The 20,575-nt window shown below is 40.0% G+C and overlaps 1 protein-coding gene across 11 annotated transcripts in view; it reads left to right on the top strand.

Moving 5' to 3' along the window:
• The window catches only part of NFIB (nuclear factor I B), a 227,494-nt gene that overhangs the window by 110,334 nt on the left and 96,585 nt on the right, over positions 1 to 20,575 (top strand). The window lies entirely within an intron of this gene.

Genomic DNA, 20,575 nt, shown 5'->3' on the forward strand with positions numbered 1-20,575 from the left:
TGTGTGTGTGTGTGTGTTGGCGGGAGGAAAAGGGGGAAGTAGTGCACTAGCAACTCAGACTGTGCAGGGATTGCACTACAATATCACAGGGTTTTGTAGATACAATGGGAGGATAGGGCTAGATATTGACATGGAATCCTCTCCAAATGTGTTATATTTGAAAACATGGAGCTGGGTGGGTTCACCCCGGGGGAGCAGAAGACGGCAATGATGAGGGTCACTTGGGTTGGTTGTCTCAGGCATCACCAACATGGAAGGGTGATAGATGAGAAGGAAAGAGCCATAGAGACTGGAAAAGAGCCATAGAGACTGGAAAACAACCCCAAAAAGGAAGGCTTAGAACAGTGCTGGCGAACCTTTTGAGCTCGGAGTGTCAGCATTTTGACAAACCCTAACTTAACTCTGGTGCCGTGTCACATATAGAATTTTTTTGATATTTGCAACCATAGTAAAACAAAAATTTATATTTTTGATATTTATTTGATATATTTAAATGCCATTTAACAAAGAAAAATCAACCAAAAAAATGAGTTCGCATGTCACCTCTGACACGGGTGTCATAGGTTCGCCATCAATGGCTTAGAACCAGGAAGGAGTGGTGCCTTAAAGGACAAGGAAAGGGCGATTTTTCAAAGTGAGGGGTTCTTAGTGCCAAAAGTCAACTAAGCAGAGTCTAGGAAGGTCAAGGCAGGTTGGATCTGATTGAAATAGTAAGTTTGGAGTTAGGACACATCTAAACTAAACTTACTGACTCTGAGAGCTGGTGTTGGGCATGAGGATTATTTACTCATTGAAAATAGTGATCAGAGAGTACTGAGTATTACTCCCCAGCATAACTTCACCAAAACAGATTTGATCATACAGGGACCTTGGGCTGCTTAAAGGATGACTATTCTGAAGACTTGAAGAAACTGGCAGAAAACAATGGATTATGTTCTTTTGTGCTCTCTTCTAGTTCTGTGGAGGAAATGTGCATTTCTTTTTCTCCATCTAATGCCACCATTGGCTACTATATTTAAAGAAGCAGAAACTCCTTTGAAATTTTAGTGTGAGTTTTAGAGAACAATTTCATAGAAAATAAACGGAAATGTGCCCAACCACTGCACACACCCCTTTAATTGCTCTTACCAAGCCTCAGCCATTCCCCTAGGGGGAAAATTACACTCCGTCCTGGTCCCTGGATTCAATGTTATAGCAGCAGTGAGGAGCAATTTATTTGCCCCCCCCCATCTCCCTGTGTGACTCCTCAGTTTCGCAGTAAAAGACACAGAAAGTGGTGATATTATGCTCGTACATCAGATTATGTTAGAAAGTATGGTTGAGCCAACTCACATGTAAGTAAAAGCTATAGCTGAGTAGCTGACAGCAACCTGGGTGCAGCTCTGTCCTCTCTTGGGGTATCTTAAAGGCTTTGGCTAAGATTTTTAAATGCCTGGAACATACATTGAGTATATTCGTACTCAGTATGCAACGCCGACTTCAGTTTCCTCTGAAGGAAAATAAACAACCAAGTGGAACATTTGTTAGTCAAAAGCAAAGTACCAACAAAGTATCTGGCCCTTTCCGACAGCAGAGTGACGCCCGTGCGTCTCTGTGTGACCTCGCCAGCCCTTGCCATCCTACGGTGCCGCTTCGCCACTTCCTCCAGGAAGCGCAAGCAGGAGCCAATGAAGTTTCCGAAAGTAAAGTTGGATCCTGTGTGAGTAGATTAGGGTCTGGCACACCATCTCACTTTATCAGGCGTTTAAAGCAGAGGATGTGCACTGCGGCCGGCTGCGACTTGCCAATTAGCTGGGCTTTCCCCACTGTTTCTGGTTTGGCAGGCACGAGGTGGTTCACCCTGCCTCACTGCTGCCTGCCAAGGACACATGGCCAGCTCCCGGCTTCCTGTCTTCCTCTTTGTGTCCTGGCCTTGCCTTCCAGGGAGCTGCCAAGACACCCTTGCCAGAAACCTCCCTTCGGAAAGGTCAAGCAACCTCAAGTCACCTATGCCAATATTTGTGTTTTCTTTTTCATCCTTCTGCGTTCGACTTGGAGGAAAGTGTGCAAGTGAACAGGCAGCAAGTAGGACCTGGGGTCACTTTGGATCACTGGGATAAAGCACCAGAACCCAAAGGATCCCTTGGCGGCCGGGGGCTGATGATCCTAGTAGAATTCTATTTAAAGCTCTGTGACGTGTGATAGAGTTCAGCATGGTTCCGAGTGGATTTGGAGTTAGTGTGCTTTTTAGGATTCACTGTACACATGTGATTTTTGGCTGAAGCCGAATCCTGGTGCGTGGCAGGGAGAGTGAGAAAAGTGGACATTGGTCTTGGCTTAAACACTGCACGTTGTTTGTTTTTTTAGGACTCTATAGCCACACGCGCCTTTTTGCTTTCCAGTTTTGTGTCTGCGAACTAGCATCCTTGTAAACACAGTCTGAGAGCTATTCACAAGGGAGTCACCCGAGGTGCCTGTTGAAAGTGCCACTGTCTTGGCCCCAGCACTTCTATAGGGTTCTCAGCCACAGTGGGGAGGGCAGGGAATCTGAGTTTTTTAAAAATATATATTTTATTGATTTTTTACAGAGAGGAAGGGAGAGGGATAGAGAGTTAGAAACATCGATGAGAAAGAAACATTGATCAGCTGCCTCCTGCACACCCCGCTACTGGGGATGTGCCCACAACCAAGGTACATGCCCTTGACTGGAATTGAACCCGGGACCCTTCAGTCCCCAGGCTGACGCTCTATTCACTGAGCCAAACCAGTCAGGGCAGGAATCTGAATTTTTATCAAGCACCTGGAAGGATTGGGATACTCATGCAGCAGTTCTCAACCTGTGGTTCGCGAACAATGAAAATGCATCCTGCATATCAGATATTTACATTACGATTCATAACAGTAGCAAAATTACAGTTATGATGTAGCAACGAAAATAATTTTATGGTTGGGGGGTCACCACAACATGAGGAACTGTATTAAAGGGTCGTGGCATTAGGAAGGTTGAGAACCACTGCTTACAGTTTTGGGACTGAATATGTCACTGATTATAAAATCAAAATAAGGCCAGTGGCATTTATTGTCACCATATGGCAAATTGTCCCTCGTCCCCTTCAACTGATCTTTTTGGAGCTTAATTCATGTCTTTAGATTGTATATAATCCAAAAATAATAACCACAAACACTTTTTAAATGATTGAAATTTTTAAAAACTAATAATATGTGAAACTTCATCCAAATGATTGTCTCTTTTTTGAACCTAAATTTTAAGATTTTTAAAAAGGGCTTTTTTCAGGACACAGAGCTACCACAGGGTGTGTACTAAACAACTCCAGAGGGCTCCCTCCCTGCAGCCCACACTGTGAATGATCCTCCTTGGACGTGTGCAGGGTGATGGGCCTGGTGATGTTGCTCATAAAAGGAAAGTTCAGTGTCTCTAAATGTCATAACGCAAAGCAATTTTCTTCCTCACCTTGAAAAAAATTCCACTTGAGGGATATGGAGCTCCTAAAATGCCCAAAACGGAACCACCTACTAATTCCCATGGCCGCTGTCATCGATAGAGGGGACATAGTCTGCTCTGCCATGGACTCAAGGAAAGGTCTACGCAGTCCCCCCATTCCCTTTTGGCTTTTTATGCAAAATTGTCCATAGCATTTTCTTCCTAAGCTCAGTTTAATTGTTCTTTGTGCCTTTTACACCGTGTGATATGGCATCTTTGTTGGTAAGGATGGTACAGCCTTGAACATTTTTGGTCACTGTTTTGTAGCATTCCTCGAGTTTGGCCCAGATTACCTTATAATTTTGCCATCTCCCCTCTCCAAATTATTTTCAAAATTTGCTGAAAAGCCCCAGCCTCAGGGACACCTCTGTCTTTCTGACACGAGGAACAAACACGACACTAATTTGGAACCATGCTCTGTCAGAGTTTATGGTACCTCTAGCCTTGGGTTCCAAATTTGCAACTTCAGCATCTTCCATTGAAAAGAAACAGCATATTTCCACCCCCCTAAGTTCCCCCTTTGCCTCCCCTTCAACCATAGTCTTTTATAACAGTAATAAGGAAATGTGGTTATGGGTGTAATTGCCAGGAGGCAATTGTACTCTAGAGGACTGGCAGAATTTTGTTTTCTGTGTCTGAGGGTTGGGCTCCATCAATGGGCTCCATTTGCAAATAAGTCAATTAGAATAATAACAATGATGCCTTTATTTTTATGGCAACCTCCCCTATAGAGATCAAAGCGTGTTAGAGGCATCCTATCAGATTCATTGTTCTAATGCCCCAGTGGACTGGAAATAAAAAAGTTTTATTACAGCTTGTTTGAGATAGGCGATTGAGTGAGAGAGAGGTTAAGTGACATCCCAGAGGCCACAGAGAAAGTCAGTAGGGGAACTGCAAGAAACAAATCAAGGTTTCCTGTTACTCTCTGCAAGTTATCAAGCTCCATTCTTCCCCGGCTATTGTAAAGGATGAGAATAAAGCGCAACCTCTGCTAGGATTGCAAAATAATGTAGGTGAAACTGTTTTGAAAATTGTAAAGTTCTTGTTACTACCTTTATCACTTAGTACAAATGGGAGGCAAGAAAGAGACTGACTGTCCGCATCTAGTTGTTCCAACATCTCTGACATGGATTTTGCAAATTATTGATTGATTCGGCCCAAACTATCATCTTGATTATTAATGAAGACTAGTGAAAAATTCCTTCACAATTCTGAATTAAATAATACATGTAAACATCTTCTAGCTCTTTACAATTCTTAAACTTTAAAAATTTCATGAGATTGACAACAAACTTGGAACAGATTAAGATGCTAAAGATCAAAGTTTCTCTGTTATATAAACTGCCTAAGAAAAAAACTTACTCAAGTCTTCTGATTTCTTTTTTAAGGTTTTTACTTAGAGACTCCATAGTTCTGAGGGTGAGGGCAATACATTTAGGCCCTATTTTTTTTTTAAAGTGGGAATAGGAGAACTGGTACTAAAATTGCTACTAACCTTCCTCCGGTTTCAGGGAGCCTTGGAGGACATGTTCCCCGGGGAGGTGACATCATTAACTTGTTCTTAATTACTATTGTTTGCGTTGTGGTTAGTTAGAGGTGGCCTATCTTGATGTAGAGCTATAGGCTACCCAAGCACCCAGCATTCCCTTCCTTGAACAGGCATCTCCTTCTTGACTAGCTGAAAAATCAGAAATGCCCTGAAGTTTATCAGAGACTTTGCCTTCTAATGGGAAATACGAAAAGTTCGGCAAAATATAAATACATGGCGTTTTAAAGCTCTCTCTTTGTCAAAGTTCTAGAGCGGGTTCGTATTTCTTCCCTTTAACCCAAGTCAACGAGGCTATCTTCCACTTGTCATAGGTCCTTCCTGTCAGTCTCATGGGAAGAGTAATGGCCTTGAGACATTATCTCATCATCACTGCACCTCTTGTTGTGTCTTCATGCTTAATGGATGTTAAGCTGAAAACAAAACCAGGTAAACAGGTGAACAGAAAATGAGGAAAGCAGCAGAGAAAGAAGGCGTCCATCCTTTAGCAGCACTTTCAGCAGGGCGAGTGGACTGAGGAGATAGGTGCTGCTCTCTACCAGGTGATTGGATTATATCAGCTAATCTATTCAAGTTTTGGTAATTGCTGGGTGATATTAATAGAGAATGTTCAGTTATTATTTTGTTGTTAGTAGCTTTTTTTCAAAAGAAATTTTGAAAACTGTTTTCTTAAGTGCCTCCTCCCTCTTCTTTCAAATGCCCTCACTGAATTCCGGGGCTCCTTTCCCCCCTTTTGTGTTGGCTGTTGTGCTTTGGTTTTCATGGTGTGACCTGTACATCCCTGGCACCGCAGAGGATTCCAGCTCAGGGAAAAGAAAGCTGAGCTAAGGTGTCCCTTTAGAAAGGCACAGGCCACCGTGGATGGGAGCCTGATGAGAGCAGGAAGCTTTGGCTTGGGACCCAGATCGGGAAAACCTCACTTTTGTATCCCAGTTGGGTCTGGAACCCCGACTTCCTTGCAGGTAGTAACATTGTCATTGAGTAAACAAACCTAAACAAATGAGAATGACACAGGAGCACAATACAAGTCTTCTCATTTATAGTTTACATTTTCAAGCAAAACACTTGAAAGCATTCCTTAGACGTAGAGTCTGATAAAAACACAGATATTTTGTCAACAACAAGCAACATGTCAAGTGTCATTTGCTTTTAAGTTGCTTTCAGTTGCTCTTTATTTCATTTCTTCCACAAAAGGGAGAAGGGCTGTGCTTCTCTGAGGCAGGTGACAGCATTGCAGGTTGGTGCTGGCACTGTAACATCCAACCTTGCTGTGGCTGTTGGCTGGTTTCAGTTCCGCTGAGGTCAGTTAAGCCTGAAGTCCTTCCCCTCTTCCAGGAGGTGAAGGGCCTTGTGAAGTAACTGAATGGTTTCAGTCTAATTCTTGGGCAGAGAGACACCAGGCCTAGCACACTGTGGAGAAACGTAGGGGATGTTTCACGAAGAGATTTAATCTTTCCATGAGAGAAGCAGAGAGGAGCAAGGGTGAGCTGGGTTGAGGTGTGAGAACCCACCTTCCATATTTAAAAAGTCATTTGCTTATAAACTATTGTAATGTTACTTTGTTCTAATGTATTTGCTGTGATATTTGCAAGTGGATGGATATGTTGTGTTTATTGACTTCCAATCAAAACTTCAAATACATTGTTTGAAGTTGGAGATTAGTTCTTCTTTGTTCAATGAGCCCATTACTAGGAGGGTGTCTCTTAAAACCTGGGCCAATTATAGCTGTCATAATTTCAGTTATCTGCTTAGTATGTTGTATATAATTTAATTTCACTTGTTTTATATTGACTCTAACTGAGTTATATATTCCTATGTGATGGTTTTTAAATCATAGAATCCACATACATAGAGATAGAGTACATTGTAAGAACTGGGGATAATTTTTTTTTGGACTGCAACTTATAGTGAAAGTTTAAGTTTAGAATAATATGTGTGTAGTAAAAAACCTGGTTGAAATTTAAGCTCACTTTCTATCTGGCATTAGGCTACCTGCCTCTTACCCCTATTACTACAGGATCTCATGACTGTTTCTATCTTGTGTCCTCAGCACTATTCCTACGGTTTTTAATGTCTGTGCAATATGTCTACCTGCTATCCTAGTATGACGTTTGCCTCAGCTTATTTATCACACTATAACCTTCCCATTGGAAATAAAAGGGAGGGGTGGGGAAAGGCAAAAAGTGGAAATTATTGCTAGACTTACTTCATGATCATTTCATGTCTAAAGAGACTTTAACCTATTTTTTTTCCAATAAAGATTATTGAATTACATTTCCAAATTTTGCCTGAAGGGACATGGTGGACTAAAATAGATTTGAGGGTCAGCTTTAAAAATGTTTCTAAACAATGGCTTTCAGTTGATATAATATCCATATGATGTTTGGTGGTAATTATCACAAACTAGGACAATAATGTTGAAAAAACATGAAGATAACCCTTTGGAGGGCTGGAGAGTTCGAAGTGACTGAGAGGAGACACGGGGACATGGTGCTGCCGGCAGCCGGCAGCTGAGCACACCCACCAGGCTCCGGTCTCATCCTGTTCAGGTTTCTTCAGGAGAAGTTGGCAAAATGGGGCTCGATGTTATATGTTCTCCATGATGTCACTTCCTCCAAGTGGGGCTGTTATCTGGCACGTTATAAAACATCCAGCATGTCCGTACTGCTTGCCCTTGTGATTGGAAAGTTTTGGTGCTGTGAGTTTATATACTTCCCTCCACGTGCAAACACAAATATGTTTATCTCCTTTTTGTGGAGTGTTCTAAGAAAGCATCCTAGGGGATGCCATTCTGATAGAAAATACTTTTGTCTGTTCATATTTTATGACGGTTCCTATGTGAAAATACTGGGTGTCAGATGAGGTCTTATGAGCTATTTCCTAGAGAAAACAGAGTACTGCTGACATTATTTCTCTTTTCAAGTATGTATTGTTATGTTGCTATATTATTGGTAAACATTTAAGACAACCTTTTGATTATCTCCTCATGATACTGTTAGCTATTCAGGCAACTTATAAGCAACTCAAAGTTGTTTGTGCCATGAGATATAAATAAATGTATAGTGTTCTATAAAATTAATGAGGCTTGCCCTGACTGGTTTGGCTCAGTGGATAGAGCGTCGGCCTGCGGACTGAAGGGTCCCAGGTTCGATTCCAGTCAAGGGCATGTACCTTAGTTGGAGGCACATCCCCAGTAAGGGATGTGCAGGAGGCAGCTGTTCGATGTTTCTCTCTCATCGATGTTTCTAACTCTCTATCCCTCTCCCTTCCTCTCTGTAAAAAATCAATAACATATATATTTAAAATTAAAAAAATTAATGAGGCTCATAATTGATTCAGTCAAAGGGCATAGAATCACGCTTGTGGGAAAATCACAAATGCACAAAGAAAACCCCATGTATTATGTAACTTGTTAAAAGTTGGATAGAAAGACTAACTATGAGATAGTGAAAAGAAGAAATGGTTAATGTGGCTGGGTGGGTGTGATTAGGATTATGAGAAGATCTCCTGGAAGAGATGCATTTAGGGCATAGCATTGAAAATCTAATTAATCTTTTTTTAAACCTTGATTGTTATTATATGTCACTATCGTGTATTACAAAAGACTTTGGGATATAGCATTTCATACTTAGTACTGATTTGAGGCAAATGTTTTCTCACCACCACCCATTAAAATGAGAATCATAACAAATATTTTCATATATCCTTTCTGATGGAATGTATTAATATTCTAAATGGTATTACACTTAGTCTGAATATTCTAAATGGTATTACACTTAGTCTGACATTGTTAATTTTACTACCTGTATTTATTTCAGAGTGATATGTCATACTTCAAAAATCATATATATTACTCAGGATCCAGAAAAATAGAGCTCTTATTGGAGTCCAATAGGAATTCGTAGGGGGGATCCCTTTACAATGATGTTAGAGCAGGTAGAAAAAGCACATGGTAGTGAGGCACAACCCAAACATTATCATCAGTAGGGACCCACTGCCACAACCAGGGCTGGGGGTGGGGTGAAGGGAGAAGGTGGTGTTACCAGAGTCCTTGAGCTGGACCTGCCTGAGCGGGGTGTGGACCACAGAGAGAGGGACCATTTACTGGAAGATAGAACACAAAGGAGACCTAGCCAGTGCTTAGAGACATCTGTCACAGATGAGAGAAGGGAAGGAAAACCTTCCATTCTCTTTTCTTCCTGCCCCTGAATCCCCACACTCCCCCCAGGGCCTCCCATTGGCTGGACCTAGCTTTAAGGCAGTTGATGACAGAGTTGGGAATGGAGTTTGCAGAAGTAGAGTGAGGGATGGCTCTGAGGACATATTAACACTACATGGCAAACCTGATTTTTGGGTGGTGGGATGGAATTGAGTTAAAGTTCAAAGCATTGATTTTGGGGGGGAAGGGTTAAGTTTGCATGATATTATCCAAAACCTTATCATTACCAGTTTTTCTTACTGGCTTCCAGTGACTCTAAATTTTTATTTTTATCCTACTGGAAAATTTTGTCTGTCTTTTTTATCATAGCATTATTGTTAAGTGTTTTGAAAATTCTCCGTGAATGATCTTGTTGGTTAATTTTCAAATGCTAACATATATTAAGTGTCAAGGGTGATTTGATCTTCTGTAATTAGAATCGGTCTTTAAAACAAAAAACAACAGGTGACAGGCTCAGTTGTTTGATGGCAGCGAGCTCTGACAAAGAACTCCAGACGACCTCTTCCTCCTCTTTTCCATCGTTCAGAGCTACCAAGCATGGACAAGGCGAAGTTCAACTGTCCTTGTAATCAAGCACCATCTACAGCTTGAAAATAATGATGTGGTTTCTGGTGCTTTTTGGAGGTTGGGTATGCAGTGTAGTTTGTTTTTTGATTGGAAGGCAATGTCAGTTTTGAAATGGCAGTATAATAATCAATTCAGAAAATGGAACATTAGCCACGCGTAATGTTATGTGCAGTGGAAATAATCGTTATGAGCTTGGGAGATGAGTCTTCAGTAACAAAAAACACACACACAACAACCTTGAAGTTGGTCTGTGTTAAAATTCTGTCACATCTGGAAGGCATTTGACGTATAAAATTACATAGGTTTGATACCATTGAGGGTTAAGACATATGGATGGGACATTGTGCAGAAACTTGTTCTCTTTCATACTCTTTAGATTTAGCTTAGAGATTTTAGAATCATAAGGAGTCTATTTGAATCTCTATTAAAGATAAACTGACAAAATAGAAGGAATTTTGAGCACATGGTACACAGCAACCATGTCCTTATGCTCCTGGTCCCCTTTAAAATGGATGTAGCAAGTAGACATGTCGCTCATCATTTTTTCTCATCTCCCAAACAACCACAGTAATGAACAGTGAATTTCATGGTAAGCTTTTATAATAGGCTCTTTATTATACTTGGTTAAAATTACCTGTATTTTTAACTTCTTAAAACAACCATTTGAAAGAATAGTGCCCCATAAAATTATAAGGAACCATCATATTTCTGTTGGGTTGTAAACTTTTCAGAGTTCTTTCAAATATATTATTCCACATATTAGAATAATCTTGACCTCTTTAAAAAAGAAGGAAAAATGTGAGTTACCATTTCTTCGTTGTTTTATTTTATCAGTTAAATTGAGTTACTTTCCTTTCTTGCATAGTTTTAATTTGCAGGAGGAAGTTGCTATCTCCTCATTTGCTTCCTCATTTTATCCTTTTTCAAAAATGTTAGTTCACATGATGTATTATTCAAGTAGTTTTATTCCTGGTAAATTAGCTTTTGCCCTGAAAACATGAGAACAGAAGTTCTTTGAACCACTTATCAAGGAACTCTGAGGACATTTAATACCATTATCTGCCACATCAGCAAGCTTCCTGTTTCATCAAGTGACTTCTCTGATTTTTTCCTCCAAAATTATGATAAAACAAAAGCAGTAATGAATGTCTGATATACAAATCTACTTTAACTTGGTAGATAGTATATTATCTTTGTCTTCTTCTTGTTACTCTGCTTATCATTATGCACCTTTGATTAAAAATATGATTTATTTTTGGATAGATATATCATTGACTTAAGAGCCATGATTTAACAAAAAAGTAAGGACAGGTTATGAATTATATATGCGTAACTAATAGGGCATGTGAAAAACCCACTCACTTTCTTTTCTCTAAACTCATTGTGATTTTTAACATACATATTTTAGGAATTTAGCAAAATATGTTTTTACTTAACATAATGGAGAAATTTTTTTTTTAAATATTTTAAGGCAGACATGCCTTAAAATGAGCACTGAAAAAGTAAGAATATGACTTTTTGATCATTGACTGAGTCAATTTCTAAATTTATATAGAGAGGTCGCAGATACTTAAAAAATAGAATATGTGCAGATAGTAACCAAACAAGTAAAAGTGATGATTGGCATTACTGGCAACTTAAGTATAATTCGAGGAAGTGTTCTGAGTGGTTTCAGCCATCAAGGTCTTGCTCACTGTTAAATTGTGCGTATGTGTTAACAAAGGCTGACTGAGCACATGGGCCAGGAGTCCTGCTGGACAGTGAATAAGACTAACCCGGATCCTGTCCCCGTGGATTTTACGATCTTAGGAGGAGAGCTGGACTCGAATCAGTCCTTTCATTACCAATGCCATTAGTATTTTCAAGGGGAAGTATAGTGTGAAAACGGAGAACCAACCAGGTGGTTTTTTTGCTGGTGGTAGGAGGGGGGGCGATTAAACCTTAAGGTATATTTAAAAAAATACTTAACCTTTCCTCACATATACTTGTGCATATTTTCTCTACTGTAGGAAGTTATTTTTTTCCATTTTAATTCTTTTGGGAAATGACATAGGCTTAAAAACTCGTACCCTTTTCTTGGGCAGGTTTAAGTGACTGGGCAGGATGAAAACTGATTCAGGCATGAAGTGGTTTCCTCAGGGTCAGAGTCCAAGTGGTTGGCAGTTGCTGAGTAGAACCCAGCGGTTCTGACTCTCCAGAAAGTTTTGAGAAAACATGTCTTGTTCCCTGAGAAGAAAGATGGCCAATGAAGTATTAGAAAGTCTTGTGTCTGGTTTTAATCTAGATCTCCAATATTATATTAAGTTTTGGGGAGATATAAGAAATGACCTCGTGTACCCAGGAATGGGTTATGTATAGGATTTAGAATAATGCATGAAGACCCCAGGATAAAACAAAGCAGATATGTAAGTGACTGTGTCAGGCAGTGTAACAAGTGCTGTTCAGAACTTTAGAGGTAAAAAGGCATTTATTTTTCCAGGCTTTTCTTTTTAAGAGAAAATTTAAGACTAGCAGGATCCTAAACATTGCATTTGGTTTATGTTGAAATTTTGCATTGATTTTTCAATTTGCCTCCATAATTATGTTCTTGAGCCTGATGACATTCTGGTTTTCATTTCCAGATTCATATTTCACCAACATTCTCTTTGCACTACATACCTTGCTATAAAATGCAGGTTTCTTGGTTTCCAAGGAAAAAAATTTATATTACATACTATAGCTGAAATCCACAATGTCTCCCAGATGGGAGAGACAGAACATTCATCTCATCTTTTCCTACTGGATCTGGCTGGGCTTTGGACAGGATTTCATTGTTTTCATGTGGCAAAGCGCATTGGCAAATTTTTCCTTAAAGTACGCAGTGGCGTGTTCATTTAATATTATGAGATATGGGCAGCATTTATGAAAGATTATAAATCTTACAACTCTCTTCAGAAACTTAAAGTACAGCTGGAAATGTTTTGCTTCCAACAAACATGCAATCTTCATAAAATTGGAAAAGAAATGTTTTGAATAAATAATGTTTTGGTTTATTTCTCTCTAGTGCGAGAACTATTTTTTTCTTTTTTTAGTCAAAATCATGCCATAAAACTCCTCCTTCCTCTACACTAACACTCTTGCCTCTGTATTTATATTTTGCTGGTGCATTAAAAAAAAATTTAAGTATGCCAGATTGCTTTGCCTTGTTTTTAAAGATAGAAAACTGGATTTGCTCCCAGGGACTCTTTCCTAACTAGGCCAGTTTAAAAACTAAACAAGGATTGAGTCAGTTAATTAATTTAAATGAGATTACAAATCAAAAACATATTACGCAATCTTGATTTAATTACTACATTTTATTTACTTAATTGAAAACACACTGTAGAAAGTTAGCAATCTGGACAGTGACCGGGATGGGGTCCTTGCATTCTATAGGCTAAAGGCTTTAAAAGCAAGACATGTCGATGATCCTGCTCATGACCTTTAGTTCACTCAATCCCTGGGTCAGTAGGGAGTCATTGAACTTAATCTCAGGCCGGAAAGGTCAGCTAGGATTCTCCCTGCTTTCGTTTGTGGGGGTTTGGGTGCTACTTAGTGATGCAGTGCAGCCCTCTGGTCAGACGTTGGGCAGTTGCACACGTTTTGTTCAGGGGGTTCTTGTTTGTGCTGGTCCACAGTCCCTGGCTTGGATAGGTACGATTTTCCCTCCTACACATATGTGATTTGCTTTTTCTTTAAATTTTAGTGGCCTATGTCTTTCAGCTAATTCCTTGTGGACAAACTGTGGTCTTGATCCCAAACAAATTCTTATTTAATCCTTGAGATGTGATGTTTTGAACCAAATCTCCCTGTTAAGAAAAAAAAAAAAAAGTGGCTCGTTAAAAGAAAGTTTAATCACAGATCTAGATGGCATGTGTAAGGATAGAAAATAGAGGATATATTACACATCTATCTGCTTTCTCTTTCCATGTTTTTCTTTGGTTTATTAAGTTACTTTATCTATAAGGAGCCTCACCATTGCAGCGTCCTTTAAAATGATAAATTTAGCACTATCAAATATGCCTTCCGATGGGAAATAATGTAGATGGAAAGGTATTATTAAAAATATATAGGAAGCCACGTCTCCAGAATATTATTATGGTTGTGCCAAAAGCATTCAGAGAGGTTTGATTTCTCTTCCTGCTCAGATCTGGGTTTAGGAAAAGGGTTACAGATTCAGCAAAAACATGGATTCCATCAAGACAGTGACAGAAAAACCCCAACATTACCAACAACAAAAACAAAAGGAAGAAAGTGACAGAGTCGCTGCTTCCCATGGATAGATGCTTTTTCAAGTTTTGCAGCAAAGTGGACGTCATATAATGCAATGTCCTTTTGAGAAGAGACAGAGAAACAGAAATAGCAGAGGGAAGAGACAGCGAGATAAGAGAGAGCCAGAGAGTGAGAGAGAGCATCTTCCTGCACACATATATACTAATGTGAGACAAGTAAAGCACTTAGTCTTTCCTTGTTCTCTTCGTGTTATTCTAATAAACATTTAATAGAGGAAAAAGAAAATATTGTAAAACTATAGTTTTGTGTCACGCCAACGGATGAAGCAGTCCTCCATTAAAACCGAAGCTATATAGTGCGCTCCATAAAGCCAATCACTATAAATCCCAGGGAATCAGTCATTGTGGAAAGTAAATAGCCAAGAGTGAGGTGCAACAGAGGGAGGTGGAAGAGGCGAGCCAGCTTTGCCCAAGGAGAGGAATAGTTTTGTCCCTAATTCCTCTAAAAAGATGGATGTTTTTATCTTACTTTTTTCTGTCCTGTTATGAAGTGCATCTGTGTCCCTTCCCTCAAGTTTTTGTTCCTTACTTCTTGACTTTTCTCTTGTTTAAGTGATTCTTTATGGTGTGCTATATGTTCATTTAATTCATAAAAATGTACTATTTTAGCATGTTGAGAATCACTAATGTTTTAGAGAGAAAGAAGGGGGCTCATCTAAGCCTTTAAAAAATCCCATATTCTTTGGTTGACAATGGGCTGTTTCTTTACCTGCTTAAAGCACAGGAATATGACAAAGGAGCCTTTTATCACACGATGACTAATTTTAGTTCTAGCAAGAGGCTATCTGTAGATTAACAGGTTACAGTGTGGGTTTCATTTACTCTTTGATATCCCTGGATATAAAAGCTAGATTGTTATAGAATCATAGAGTTTTAGAGCCAGAAGGGAACTGGCAAGTTTGTTCTGTTCCTTCTTTGCACCAAAATGACTATAAATTAAAATCATGCTTCTTAATTGTAGTTTTCCTGTTGATACTCAAGTCATGATGTCAGAGAGTAAAATGAATTCCTGGAATAAGTTTCATCTTGGAGTAGAAAGGCCACTTCTCTGTAAAGTTCATTAACAGCTTCTTGTCCTCCTACTCACACACTGGGGCCCTGCTTTCTAGATCCCCAACAAACATCTCTTCCCATTGTAAGAGAGAACGAAAAATTAATTTCTGACTCATGGTAGATCCACTTATCAAACCCATCCTATTTCCAAGGAAGACTGGACCTTGTATGAGGCCATGAGACCTAGCCCTGGGAATTGTTCTTCTCTCCTCTTTCCTCGTCACCAAAGGCTTGTCTGTTTGACTTCTGACGTGTGTTTCTGCGCAGAGGGGGCACGCCCAGCCTTTCTTTGTGCGCTTCTGTGCTCTACAGATCAGTTGTTTCCTATTCATTTGACTTCCTCAACCAAATGTGAGAGGCACCATACCAAAGATCAGGGCCATTGGACCAACTAAGGCAGCATCCCTGCCTTCATGCAGCTCTGAATCTAAAAGGGAGGACTTCAGAGGGTGGTGGTGGGGGCGGGGGGGAGTGGGGGGAAGGACACCATGTGCAAAGACTCAGGAGATAGTGGGACATCCAAAAGCTAAGGTAGGACTCAGGTGTTGGTAGGGGCCCGGTTATGGTGATTGAAGGACTGAAAAAATTGAATTTTTTTTCCTGTTGGGATGTGTGATATATGTATGACTTTGAGCAGGGAAGTAGCTTAATTAGTTTTGGGTGTTAAGTGATCACCCTGCTGGCAGAGTGGGATAGGTACTAGAAAGATATGAGATCTGTTCATTTTTTTAAAGATCCTGTTCCTAAGGTCACCTCCCACTGATAATTTTTATGACATGCTCTTGTCCATCTATCCTAGGAAGAACCAATTGTTCCCTCTTGGTATATACTCACTCATAGCACCTACCATAGTATATTTTTTAATTTACACATTTCTATCTCTTTGAGTAGCCTCTGAGCTTCTAGAAGGAATAGAATTTATATTCTTCTTTTTTAAACAATGCCTTTAATGGTTGTTATTGTAAATTAAATGGGAATTTAATATGCATTTATGGAGAGCCTATTATGTTCCAAACATCAGCAACTGGGTTTGTATCTAATCGATGCTTACATTAACGACCTTCAAAAAATCTTTCACAGTTTTGGTGATCCACCCACATCAGATAAGTGAGTTCATCCCCCCTAGAAAGTTAATACTCAGTAACAAACATTTAGCAGGTCATTATTTATTATCTTATATATTTGACAAACATTTTATTGGACTTTCACCAGATTATAAGTAAAACATTAGAATGTCCTTTGTTTAGTGGAGAGAATCCAAACTAAATTTGATTTAGAGTTGGCCTGTCTCCACAGTGTCAGTTGGTGTAAAAACTTCACTGATAATAATTATTGTTTCCAATGTAGGTAGAAAGAATAGCTAAAGGTGTTTTTTTTTAATTTGTGAAAAATGTTTTGAATGTTATTGGTAAATGGTGGGAAGTTAAGGGAAGGTCAAGTTCTCAGAAACATGTAATCTACTAAAAGATCATTTGGCTTTGCATGATTTTAAGATTGCATCATAACCACCCAAGAGGCAATGTGTCTGAATGGGTGGCCCATGTAAAGGACATGTATTTTAATAGTTGCCATTTAACTTTGGATAAGCCATTTAAATCACTGAAGTATCCAGGATTTTCTATAAAATTGGCTCATTACGGAAACCCGGTCACTCCTTAGGTAAAGTTTAGATATTAGAAAACCCATAAAAGATTGGCTGATTTTTTTGTAAGGAGTGTAGAAAAAGATTGAGGAAAAGTTGGTAAGGGTCAGCATGTGGGGGTGTGGATCCTTTCTAGTAAGTTTCTGGGGAATCTATCACCTAAGGGAGGAGGAATTGATTGAGTAGTAATTTAGAAATAGATTTATTAATATTTTCTTCCTAGAAGAAGAAATATAGTATGCTTGATTCACACTTAAAACTAAAGAATGGGAATATGAGATTGTCATAAGTATGGAGTACAAATTGTATTTCAGATCTACATTATGTGCAGTAAGCCAGAAAGATATAAACAAGGAAATGAGAAAAAAAATAGAGATTGAGATCAAGGAAGACAAAAATGAGATGTGGAGGGAATGACGGAGGACTGGTTTAGGTCTGCTGCCTCCAAGGCCCATTCTCCTCCCTTATTTTCCTACTGAATCAAAATCTCCTTTCTAGACTGAAGACCCAGTGTGCTGGGTGACTCACAACCCCACCCTTACCAGCCTTCTTCCTCAAATATTTAAGCCTTACGGAAGGTAATTTTACAGATGGCTGATACCTACTGCTTTTGGAGCATGAAAGCTCCTGAGATCCTGTCAACAGCAATAGGACTTGTCTGTTTTGGGGATAGTGGGACTTCTCCAAAGGGCACACACTGGGTCTATGTTCAGTTGGTTAACCACAGACAATTTTATTTTTTATTTTTTTAAATATATTTATTGATTTTTTACAGAGAGGAAGGGAGAGGGATAGAGAGTCAGAAACATTGATTAGCTGCCTCCTGCACACTCCCTACTGGGGATGTGCCCACAACCAAGGTAGATGCCCTTGACCGGAATCAAACCTGGGACCCTTGAGTCCGCAGGCTGACACTCTATCCACTGAGCCAAACTGGTTAGGGCACCACAGACAATTTTAGATGCTTGTCCTGGGATGGACAGGATTTTGTCACATCCTTTTTCTCCTTTTCTTCCTGAAAGTTGGTCCATTCAAACTATGAATCATTTTTTTAACTTGGCCTCTATGTTTAATATTATCTTTCATTTATTGATGGTGCAGAATGTGTCTAACAAGTGCTTGATGCCTTATATAATAAAATCTTGGCAATGGTTCTATGACAGAGATAGTATTACAGTTTTAAAGATCAAGACCCCAAGGCTCTAAGAGTTAAGTAATTTTGCACAGGATCACACTAGTGAGGGGCAGAGCTATGACACATTAAGCGCACACACACACACACACACACACACACACACACACACACACACACAACTTGAGCACATGATGGAAGTGGTTAAATGAAACCTTGGGATGTAGAGTAATTTGACCTGGGTAGTGAACTGGAAGGGTTTTGGATGTGGTCTGAATAATTGCTTCTCTGAAGATAACCACAATAACAGTTCATTTTTGGTTTTTCTGCCAAGTGCGACTCCCTGCTTGCTTCCTTTTCCAGGAGTTGGAATTGAGTGACCGATATAAGGTGACATAAGAGTTAAGAGTAGATAATAGTGTTAGAATTTACAGCCTGAAAAGTACGTGTTTTCTAGCCCTCTCCCTGAGGGGCCCTCCTCCATGCTTGGAGAGCCAGTATATGCCATTTTTACCTCCTGGGACGGCCCAGGCTCTGGAGTATGAGGGGAAAGCTGCCGTTGTGTGCCAGTAAATGCCAGATCATTTTAGTAAGTGGAATTCTTATTAAAAGCTAGTAGATGACTCAAATTTAGGGTCTATTTCAGATTTCCCTCAAATGCTTGTGGTTTTTTTTTTAGTAATTGTATTTTTTCAGTTGAAGAGGTTGGTCTGCATTTGTTGGAAATGGAGGAAAAGAGTAATTTGTAGTAGAAAAGGACAGGGTTTCCCAAGTGGGATGTTGTGGTCACAGGGGGTGCCGTGTTCTAAAGGAATGCTTTCTTAGGAATGGGAGAGACCGTCATTCTTTGCTGGTCCAACTTTTAGCAACCAGGCATTGGGAAAGCGTTTCGTGATGCCATTTTGAAGTTGACTTAATTAAACATGCTAAGCTTCATGTAGTCTACAACTCCTGTTCTCTGATGACAAGCTTAACCTGCCACACAGTGTGTCATCATGAAGGTGGCATGAGCCACCTTGAGGGATGCATGCCTAGACCTCCATAAATGTGAGGCAGCGTTAGAAGGGAAAAGAGCACATGGGGAGGCTCTGGCCAGTGGGTGTGCTAATCTGCACACATAGGAACTCCTCAGAATGTTGGAGTCGCTTGAGAAATTAAACTGTAATGTAGTGTTAATACAGAGGGTCATTTGTCAGAGGGGCTCAAGGCAGAAATAGCTGAGGTTGTAGCACAATGATATGATTTATCATTTTTATGTAACTATCATGCTCCATGCCTGGAAAGTGGCCAATGTTGTACCATCTTTTACAGGAATGTAAAAAGAGAAAGATTGATCTCCCAAATTGTAAATCACTGAATCGCTCTTCAATTTCAGAAGATGTAATAGAATAATTTGGAGATGAGGGACGAGCTTTTTAGAGGGGCAACCCTAGTCAGAATTTGACTTGCAGGAGTCGTCCTTACCAGTTTTTTACTTCCATTTTGAGAACTCAGGATAAATTGAGGATAATGTGGGGATCACTAAATATGTTTACCACGATTCCATGAAAACTGTTCTGGAGCAAAAAGAAACTGACAAGGAAGTGGAATGAAGGGGTAAAAATCTGATCTCAGCATTAAATCTAGTTAGCAGGCCCGAGGCAAAGGGCAGAAATAAATAACCAAGTTTTCTACAGAAAGAAACTAACGGGATGTCCTTGCACTGAATAGTAGAAACGGCAGTTGCCGTATGTTAATCTCTTAAGGGAAAGAGCCAAATAACCCCGCTGAAGAAAACTTGCTTCTTCTGCTTAAATGACACTGGATCCCTGTCTTGGCTTAGGTGCGGTGACAGGGTCACAGGGAAAAGACAGACGTGTCTGCCCACCTATCAGATTTTGTTGAAATTTACCATCAAGTTCAAAATTGCCTTTTCTAGGCAAGCAGAGGAGGCTGCTGAACCTGAGCCACCCCGTGTCTCTGGCAGTTTCTGAAAGCCTCGTGCATTCACCGCCATGAACAGCACACTGAGGAGGACACAAAAGAAGTAGACAGTCTCTGCTTAGGGGCATGCCATTTAGTTGGGGAGACAAAGCTCAAATACTAGAACCAATCAAAGAATATTACAAAGGGACGTGCAAGTAAGTAAGTGTATAATCATGTGGGGCAAATGACACACAGATAAAGGCAGAAGGGACAAGGAGGAAAGAGGAGTGAACAAAACGCCACAGGGTCTGATTCGCCAGGAGAGGCGTGTTGCCTGACAGTAGTGTAGCCTCCGCGCTCCTTTCTGTAGCGTCGGTGAGGAATAAAGTGGTGCAGGAAATTTAGATCCTCAGCATCGATCTCTCCCGCCTTATCTGCAGGCCCTCCGTCTATCACAGATGGAAATTAAATGGATCCAACAATTTGCTCTCCACCAAGCCCTGTTGGTATCTACCTAGTAATTTGTGCTTTTCTTGGTGTTTGCAAATCGATTGCTATTATGGGATGCAGACAAATCTGGGCCTGGGTCCAGTAGGTTGGGGGATTATTGGAGCGGACACATGTGTACGCACACGAAATCCTGGAAAAACGGACTCTCGTTTCTGTGTATTTTAATCATTGAATAAAAAAACCTCTTCAAGTTTTTTAAAAGCATGTTTA

Source organism: Myotis daubentonii, chromosome 11 (assembly GCF_963259705.1).
Source record: "Myotis daubentonii chromosome 11, mMyoDau2.1, whole genome shotgun sequence".
Lineage (NCBI taxonomy): Eukaryota > Metazoa > Chordata > Mammalia > Chiroptera > Vespertilionidae > Myotis > Myotis daubentonii.